Here is a 6,334-nt window from a genome sequence, read left to right as displayed (position 1 = left end):
CACCAATATTAGCAGGGGAAGTCTGGCATTGACAGCACTTATCCATGATAGTCCAAGAGTATGTCAACTCTCACGTGAATATACTCAGACTAGAGATGAGCGAGCATACTCGACCGAGCTTGATGATCGCTCGAGTATTAGGGTGTTCGAGATGCTCGTTACTCGAGTCGAGCACCACGCGGTACTCGAGTCAATTCCATTTCCTTCCCTGCATGTTTTGCGCCATTTTCTGGCCAATAGACATGCAGGGAAGGCATTACAACTTCCTCCTGTGACGTGCCAGCCCTATCCCACCCCACCCCCCTTGCAGTGAGTGGCTGGTGAGATCAAGTGACCGCTGAGTATTTAAAGCGGTCCCGCCTACGGCTCGCCACAGACACACGCTGGCAGAGATTAGGGAGAGTGCTGTTCCTGCGGTTCCTGCTATAGGCAGAGTGGTAGGCTACTGTTAGCGTCTTCAAGAACCCCAACGGTCCTTCTTAGGGCCACATCTGACCATGTGCATTACTGTTGTGGCTGCTGGGAGCAGTTTTGCACAATTTTTTTTTTTTCCATCTTGGGCTGTGCAGACAATAGCATTCTCAGTCTGCAGTCAATTATACAGAGTATAGGGGCAGTACTGGTGAGGCAGGGACAGTGGTAGTGTAGAATCCTGTCTACAAGAACCCCAACGGTCCTTTTTAGGGCTACCTCTGACCGTCTGCATTTTATTGCGTGGCTGCTGGGAGTTGTAGTGCTTCACTATTACGCAGCTAGGCCTTTTTGCAGCTTTGTGTATAATTTTTTCTGGCTGCAGTTTGCGTTACATAACCGCCGCCAACTGTACGCCAATAATTCCCTAATTTTTTACACCGCTCTGTGTCTGCCGTCAGCTTCAGGCACAGCGTACGGCGACAGCCCCTGATAGAGGGAAAGTCATATACACGCTATATAGCCTGTATTCTTTTTTTTTTTTCATATTTAATTCAAAACATACTTTATTGGGATTTTCTGCATTACAATCATTGTGAAACATTTTCAGAATCAACGTTGACACAGTTAGTTCCTAGCTTAACCTTGAGCTAACATTAAACTTGTCCCTTGCGGTTGTGGTTTGTCATAACTTCAGTAATACCATTGCTAATAACCTTTGCATGTAGACATTGCATCCTTGTAACTCTCCCACCCACCCCAATCGCCCTGCTATCTATAATTGCTTGATATATACTTTTGAATGTAACTGTAACTTGTCACTTAATAGCTTCATAGAGTTTAAAGAAAAAAAAGGGAAAAGGAAAGGAGATAAGAGGGGAAGGGAAAGGGTATAGAGAGCTGTTAGGGGATAGAGAGTTAAAGAAGGGGGGGGGGCGGGGGGGGGGGGAAGACTTGGTCCCGAGTCCCTCTCTCTTCACTTCAAACTTTAAGTTAGTTAGGCAAAACTCCACTCACCAGCCATTGTCCAAACCTTGGGGAGTTGCGGAATGTTAACCAGGGTTCCCATGTGGTGTGGTATGCAGAGTATTTTGCGTCGTCCTTTGCTCTTAGCTCTTCCATGCAGCCTATATCGTCCAGAGCGGTTACCCAGTTTACCCTTGTGGGTGGGTCCTGGGTTCTCCATAACCTCGATATCGCTGCTCTCATAGCTAAAAGAAAAAAACGAAGGTACTTCTCCTGTTGTTTCTTATAGATCCCGGAAGGATCGACAAGAGGGTCATTTCAGGTGTCAGCACTAGAGAGTCCCTGTTCAAGGCATTATATAGAGATTCAATTTCCTTCCAGAGTGTCCTGACCTGCGGGCAGGTCCACCATATATGTGATAGTGAGAAGGTACAGGTCCATAAAATGGAAGAATCTGTCTCAAAATGGCCGCTAGATACAAAATGGAGCATTATAAGATGTAAATAAGCTTGTGTGTAGTGAAACAATAATTAAAGCAGAAATAACTTTAGAGCATGACATTCGGTGCAATGTCTAATGATTTTTTTCTATTCATCCGAGAACATTTGCCTGGTACAGTCGCTATCAGAAGAGACTCCCCCACGTCCTGAGCTTTGGGAAAAGAGCAAATCGTGCTGATAAGACGCTGCGATCATCCAAACTCACAAGGGAGGAATAATCATTTGAAGGACATTTCACATAGATATTCTCACTACGCTGATTGTTGAACAATACACGATTCTTGATGTTTTTCTAACCCAATGACTAATGACGTATTCCTTTCCTGTATTAGAACTATACTCAGTCAATAAACGCTCAGAGTACGTACGCCTTAAGCAGAGTGAGCTATATACTTGCCGGGGCTCTCTCTACGTATCTGAGGAGAACTAGAAACCGACTCTTTGTGTGGTTCTTGGCCTCCGTGGTGCACCGGATACGAATTGATTTGGAACCCAAGGCTTGAAAGGTTAATGTGACCGGTCATGTGTAGCAGTCCTTAACAATAGTGTACCGATCCCTCTTTGACATCTCCAACACAGGTCAGACACCCCAGGACAGTATTTAGCCAGGCACGCAGGGGTACGGTACCACCTCGTTAACAGCTTATAATTGAGCTCCTGGTGACTACTCGAGACTGTCATCTTGTGAGTCAAGCATATGGCTTTGGCCCAGTCCTCCTCGGTCACCTCCTTTCCCATATCTTTCTCCCAAGCCCTCCTAAATCCGTCTCTGGAGTCCAGTCCCCCCCTGGTCACCAAAAAGCCATAGACCGCAGATATCTCCCCTCTGGCCCTCTGAGGTTCTTTGCACATCACTTCGAAGGGAGTGTTTGATGCCGTCAGGTCTGGAATCGGACCTAGAGCTCGTATGTAGTAGCCAATCTGAAAGTGTTGGAACCACGCGCCTGTCACATGCCCTCTACCCGCTAAGAGAACGTTTAATGGTAAAAGACCCTCTCCGTCCACCACGTCTTTAACCCTAGGGAATTCGATGCCCAGTCCATCCAATAGGGGTAATCCCATATCTCCCTGAGGGAAGTCCAGGTTTCCTCTCAGTGGTGTCCAGGGTCCAGGGACCTTCACCAGGCTATGTCTCAACGCGAAACTATCCCACGTTTTTAATAAGGAGCTTATAAATCAGGAGACTCTGATGCCCCTCCTTCCCAACCCGTCTCGTAGCCAGAAGAGTCCCCGAATCCGTCCCGCCGCTACCTCTTGCTCCAACTCAACCCAGCGCTTGGTTGTCCCGTCATGTACCAAATCTATAACCGTCTTGCAAATGACGGCTCTGTAATAAAGGAGCAAGTCTGGTAATCCTGTCCCGCCTTTCTCCCTTGGTTGAGTCAGTAGTCTATAGTTTAAGCGTGGTTTGAATCCCCCCCCCCCCCCCCATACGAAGCGTGTCACTGCCTTTTTCAGTTTTACGAAGAAAATCCGTGGGACCTGTATGGGAAGTGTTTGATATAGGTATAGGAGTTTGGGAAGAGTGTTCATTTTAATGGCGCTAATCCTGCCGAACCACGATAGGGTCTTCGGTCTCCATCTCTCGAAATCTTTTATCATGACAAAGTATATGGGCTCGTAATTTAACTCATAGATCTTCCTGGGGTCGGTAGGGAAAGTCACTCCCAGGTATTTAATGTTGTCCTCTCGCCAACTCGGGGGGAATAATTGTTTAAGCCGCGTGGTCTCCGACGTCTGGAGTGTAATATTTAAAATGTCAGATTTTTTCAGGTTGATCTTGAAGTTGCTGACCTGGCTATAACTATTGAATTCCTGCAGGATAGCAGGCAGTGCTCGGTCGGGGTTGGTGATATAGACTAATAAATCATCCGCAAACAAGGCAACCTTGTGCTCTTGTTTAGCTGTTTTGTAGCCTTGTATTTCTTCGTTTTCCCTCAGGGCGTTGGCCAGAGATTCCATAACCAGGGTATATAAAGTCGAAGACAGCGGGCATCCCTGTCGCGTTCCATTCTTTATGCTTATTGGGTTGGATAGCCTCCCATTAACGCTTATCTGTGCTGTAGGATTATTGTAAAGGGCCATTACCCATTTAATTATCCTATTACCTAGCCCTATCTTCCTTAACGTAGCTTCCAAAAACTTCCAGTTAACACGGTCGAAGGCTTTTTCGGCGTCTACTGATAGGAGGCACAGTGGGCTATTTTCTTCTCGTGCTCTTCCTATCAATGATAGGGTCCGTATCGTATTGTCCCTGGCTTCTCGTCCCGTCACAAATCCCACCTGATCCCTATGGACTAGTCCAGGGACAATAGGGCGTAGACGCGCGGCTATCGTTTTGGCGAATATTTTAGTATCAACATTTAGTAAAGAAATTGGGCGATAGTTTCCGCAGGACATGGGGTCTTTACCTGGCTTTGGGATAACTGTAACAATTGCCTGCAAGGCTTGATACGGGAAGGGGCATTCTTCAGACACTGCAGGTGAAGGCTCTGCTGAGCATGGGGGGCCACTAAATCTCCACATATTTTATAAAACCTGGGAGTGAAGCCGTCCGGCCCCGGGCTTTTCCCTATTTTCAGGTTTTGGATTTCTGCTAATATTTCTTGGTCCATCATGTCTTCCTCTAACAGTTCTTGGCTTTCCGCTGAGATCATTGTTGGCGTGTGTTTTTGTAGATATTGGTCTATCTCGGATGTTTCCACTGTCTCCTCTATGTTGTATAGCTCGCCATAGTATTCCCTAAAGCATTCCAAGATCTCGCTTGTTGCATGGACTTTACCCTTGCTTTCCGAGTTCATTGCAAATATATGTGCCTGGCCCTCCCTTGGGTTTAGGGCCCTAGCCAGCCAAGAACTGCATTTATTGCTAAATTCATAATATCCTCCCTTAACTTTATCCCGCAAGTGTAGGTACGCCTGGTCCATATTCCCCCAAATTTGCTGGCGTTGTGTTGATATCTCCGCTTTTAAAGATGGGGAGGCGCTAGACTTATTGGCCTGCTCCGCTTTTTCCAGTTGGGATATTAAGCTTGCCAATTTAGCTCCCCTCTCTTTCTTAAGTCTTGTCCCATGGGAGATGAAAACTCCCCTCAAGACGCATTTCAGGGCCTCCCATTGGATGGTTGGGGAAGTTGCATCTGTTTTGTGGATTTCTCTAAAGGATTTAATTGTCTGTCTGACCTCTTGCAGGCAGCAAAAGTCACCCAGAAGGTTGTCATTTAGTCTCCACATATTTAGTCCCCTTGTTGTCCCCCCCCCCCCCCCAACCCCAGCAGGGCCCCGTATACAGGCGCGTGGTCCGACCAAATGAAGTTGCCAATAGAGCATCTGGGGTTCCAGTCCAGAAGACCATGGGAAACAAATATATAGTCCAAGCGTCCATAACTATTATGGGCGATGGAGTGATGGCTAAAGTCCTTGACCTCCGGGTGAAGTGTCCTCCAGAGATCAACGCGCTTCAACTCAGATAATCGTCTCCGCAATCTACGCAGGGCCACCAGGGAGAGACTGGACTTACCCACAGAAGTGTCCAAAGCCGGATCCCAGGTAAGATTGAAGTCACCGCCCAGCACGATGTATGAGCCCGCTGCGAATTGGTCCAATTCCCCCAGTAACCGACATCCGTAAGCGATCTGACCTGCGTTGGGGAGATAAACGTTAGCCACTGTTATTATGCGGCACCCTAGATCGATTCTAAGAAAGATGTACCTGCCTTCGGTGTCCACTCTGGAAGTAAGAACTCTGTAAGGAAGGTTCTTGTGGATTGCAATAGATGTTCCGCAGACTTTCTTGTCTGGGTGTGTGCTGTGATACCAGCTCGTGTAGTATTTATTGTTACTCTTGGGTAGGTGATCTTTTCTATAGTGAGTCTCCTGCAGCATAGCTATCATGATCTTTTTTTTATGCATGTGGGCCAGGATTTGACCTCTTTTGGCCGGGGCGTTCATACCCCTGGCGTTGTATGTGCAAAAAGATAAGTTTGTCATGGTGGTGTAGTAATGGTTGAGAGTGGAGCTATTGCTGTCCATGAGACCCGGGACCAAGATGGGTAGTAGGAAAGAGAAAGCGAGGACAGTAGAAGTGGGGAAGGGTTGGGGGAATAAGAAATGGAATGACAGAAAGCAAACATTCTGTCGACTGGGACGTACATTCCCAGTCTAACCAACGGGAAGCCAACCATCGGTCAGCTATAGATGACACTATTGTGGCGTCAACCCAGTGAGGAGAGGAAATCACAGATACCCGAGCAGCCCGGCCACCCGCCCGCCATCCCTGTGGTCGGCTGCACAGCTTGTAACATTAGGCAACTTTGGCAACAATAATAACATAGTTGTGCGCATAAGCAGCTATCAGGCTTCTAGTTATTGCTTCAGTCTACCGGTCAATCCAGACGGTGCATTACAGCAAAACTCGACGGCTCGCACCAGGTCGGAGGAGTTCAACTTCCATGGGTGT

Source organism: Eleutherodactylus coqui, chromosome 1 (assembly GCF_035609145.1).
Source record: "Eleutherodactylus coqui strain aEleCoq1 chromosome 1, aEleCoq1.hap1, whole genome shotgun sequence".
NCBI classification, from domain to species: Eukaryota; Metazoa; Chordata; class Amphibia; order Anura; family Eleutherodactylidae; genus Eleutherodactylus; species Eleutherodactylus coqui.
Note: the sequence above shows the minus strand (reverse complement) of the source record.